Raw genomic sequence first — 3,679 nt, forward strand, 5'->3', positions numbered from 1 at the left:
GAAAGAAAAAAAAATAAAAAATAAAAAATAAAAAATCGTTACCTGACCCGCCAGCCCAGCGCCCCACGCTGGGGCTGGCGTTGAGTTTTTTTGAGCTACTGTAAAGTGCGCCCCAGCCAGCATGGGGCACTGGGCCGGGCGCTCAGTCGCTGATTTTTTTTTTTCTTTTAATAAAATCTCGACTACCCGAGCACTCAATACATAATTTACACACACCATTCCCACCTAAGATTTTTATACAAGTACAAACAAAACAAAAAATTTAGTCTACTCTAACTAAAATAAAACTAAAACTAAGCTACGAAAGCAGTAAAAACTGGGTTGCCTCCCAACGAGCGCCTGAGTTAACGCCGCGGCACGACTCAACACATTTTTAAGCATCGGCCAAATCCACCGAGGTCTTGTGATGTGCAATGTCACCGCCCTAATAATGTTTTATTCTCTGGCAATTTACCAAGAAGGTACCACTTGAGCTCGTATCACGCAGTTCCACAGCTCCATGAGGCTTCACACTTACCACAACAAAAGGACCTGCCCAACGAGACTTAAGCTTTCCGGGGAAAAGCTTCAACCTCGAATTAAACAAGACAACTTCTTGACCCCGCTCAAACTCTCGATGTGGATGTGATTTTCATGCCACCTCTTACTCTTTTCGTTATATAATTTGTCCTTTTCATATGCGTGCAACCGAAACTCATCAAGCTCGTTGAGTTGCAGTAACCTCTCTCACCAACTAAGTGCATATCCTATATTCAGTCTTTTTAAATTGCCCCAATAGGCTTTGTGTTCAAGCTCGACANGGAGAGGATATTCCAGGGTCATGGGTTAGCTAACAATCATGTTGCATTCTTGGCTTAAAATGACTAATTGATTTATCTCGATTGTTGATTGACAGGGTTGATATTACTCATAAGAATATGTCGAGTCTTTACTCGCCTATTCAAGTTAACTTAATGCCTATATGTATATGGAATTAAGATTAACAAGAATGCATTTACAATTCTTGTATTTCAACCAAGCAAGGCAATTAGGTATATGTCTATCCTAATTGCGAATCTGTTCCCCGAGGCCCAGGTTCAAGAACTTGCTCTATTTAATTCTATACGCAATCTAGAGTTCCCACTTTCGAGTTCAACTCTAGACTCGTAGATAGTATTTCACTGTTAGCTACTCAGCAAAATAATTAAAAAAACGAATTAAATAAACAACCCAATATGATAAAACCAACTTTGTCAAATTAAACTTCAAACATCAACATTCATGTTTCACCCATGACCCTAGAACAACAGGGTTCATAGCCACTCATGTTCATACAATCATCAAAACTAAAGTTTCAAACACAAATCAATGAATACTAGAAAAGGGATGGAAGAATTGATCAAATCCGTGCTCCCGAGTGTTTGGCTCTTTTGTTCTCCTCTCAAAGTCACGTTCCCCCTTCAAAATAGGTTTAGGTTGGATTTTATATCAGTTGGGGGCGTCTTGGGGATAAAATAACCGAGTCCTAGTCGAAATAGGACAACTTTACGTTCCGAGCGTCCAAGGCAGCGTGGGGCGCTGGCCCTGGCGCCCAAACTTTTCAATTTTTGCTTTTTCTTCCCAATTTCGCTCTAATTCGCGCCATTTCATCCCAAATTGCATCTGAATGATTCCTACACATAGAAATACCACAAATTAGTACAAATTATTATCTTATACATCCGTAATCTACTAGACATGAGCCAAATGCGAGGCGATATATATCAAAATATACATACTTTAAGCCGATTATCACATAAATAATATGGATGTGCATACCAGAATTGATGATTGGCTAAAGCTGAAATGGCAAAAGAGACAGAGAAGTTGTACTAGTGTTTAAAATACCTCTGAGCAAAGAGTCCAAAGTATATATATTCAGAGATTTTTGCCCTCCGGGTAATTGAAAAGAAGTTATTCACGCTTGATATGAAAACATATTAATTAATTATGTATAAATAATTGCCTTAATGTTATGAGTCTGTATGTTATGTATTTAAAGTTTATGTAACAGCTAATTATAATATCATTTGTGAAAAAACAGATATATCTAAATCATTTCAGCCTAGTACTCCATCAATTACAATATTCTATAGGCATTAAATAAATAGTTGGAATTTGGAAGGCTTAATTGATATCCAAATGCTACATACAAAACTGGCTTCCCCTGTTCTAGCATTTCATCAAGCCATTTGGTGTATGAAGGCTTCTCCTGTTTTTCTTTTGGTGGTTCGATCGCTGCACAAAATGGTCCGACGCACACTGCTCTATAACTAGATGTACGGTTACAGTAGTCTACATAAAATAGATTCAAGCTCGTAAAAGATGTTCACAGTTAGACCATAGCTTTTAGAGGTTGCGATGATTGGTGAACTCGAAAAGGGGACTCTTTGGTTCACACTCTCTTCGGTGTGAGTCAAAGTCATTTCTCGTGAGGTTAATCCAAGGGAAACCAGGGACCGCAAAAGCCTCTGTCCGTAGAGGTCCATTGGAGGAACGGGACATTGACATGGAAAAAGTGCTAATTCCATAATAAGCTATTCTTGGGATACCAAATTTGTTTGCAGAGTCTCAAGTCCAGCTGAGGAAGCCATCAGAGATCATGAAAGTAACTGACGGAAGAGATTCTAAGGCTTATTCGAAATGGGGTTTCATGAATTTGGTGGCGCTAGCAAAGGTAACAAAAAGTGACATGGAGGCAAGTTTATCAGTACTCTCCGCACCCGGGGGAATTCCTTCTATATTTTCAGGAAAAGGGATGTCGATGATATTAACATTTGTGTCTGAAAGGGTTTTGGAGAAGAACGGGCGATTTGCAGGGTGAGTAGAAGGCGAGCAAGATCGAAGATAGGAATAGTATGGCCTTTGGACATAAAAGGGAACAGAACAACATGTATACAAGGAAAAGAAGCCATTTCTCTTTTACTCTTCTATCTGCTAAGGTCAATCCATATTGCCATATCTGGAATTGTCTGTATAAAATACATGATGGAATCGTTGTGATTGCTTTGGATTAGAGCTGTCATAACGGGCCAGCCAAGTCCAGCCCAAGCCTCGTGGGCTTTTAAATTTGGTGGGTTAGGACGGGCCTGCGCGCCACATGAATGAGTCTTCAAATGGGGTGAAATTCAAAAATAACCAGATTTACAAGTGGTAATTGAAAAATAGTCACAGTTTCAAAAGTAATCGAAATTTAGCCCCAAAACCTCAAGAATACAAAAATTTCTATACCCAAACTCAACTACGCTACTCGAATGGCTGATACATCACTCACACCCCATCATCTTACTGAAGCACCCATATAGATTTTCTGGCCACGTAACAAAACCTAAACCTCAAAAGCCTCAAAACCCAGTAATCACCATGCCACTAACCACGCACCTGCAAACCAAAACTCAAGGTTCCTTCCTAAAATGCACGCTCTTCATATATGATATCCAATAATGCCAACATTCTATTAACTTTTGATATCCATCCAAGAGAAACCCATAATGTACAACATATTCCTTATGCCTATAGCAGACAGCCGACTCAAGCCGTGGCCGAAACCATCGAGAACTCTCCGAGACCCGCTCGACGCAACTAAGCCATTATGACCGCATCTTCCCAACTCAACCGAGTCACACAAACCGTCCAACCCAAGAGTACTGCCACAAATGTC

The 3,679-nt window shown here is 39.9% G+C and overlaps 1 pseudogene; it reads right to left on the reverse strand.

Annotated features, from left to right (window-relative positions):
• Positions 1-2,098: 2,098 nt before the first annotated feature.
• LOC109239665 lies at positions 2,099-2,933 on the reverse strand (annotated as a pseudogene).
• Positions 2,934-3,679: the final 746 nt, after the last annotated feature.

Source organism: Nicotiana attenuata, unplaced genomic scaffold, assembly GCF_001879085.1.
Source record: "Nicotiana attenuata strain UT unplaced genomic scaffold, NIATTr2, whole genome shotgun sequence".
Classification (NCBI taxonomy): Eukaryota; Viridiplantae; Streptophyta; class Magnoliopsida; order Solanales; family Solanaceae; genus Nicotiana; species Nicotiana attenuata.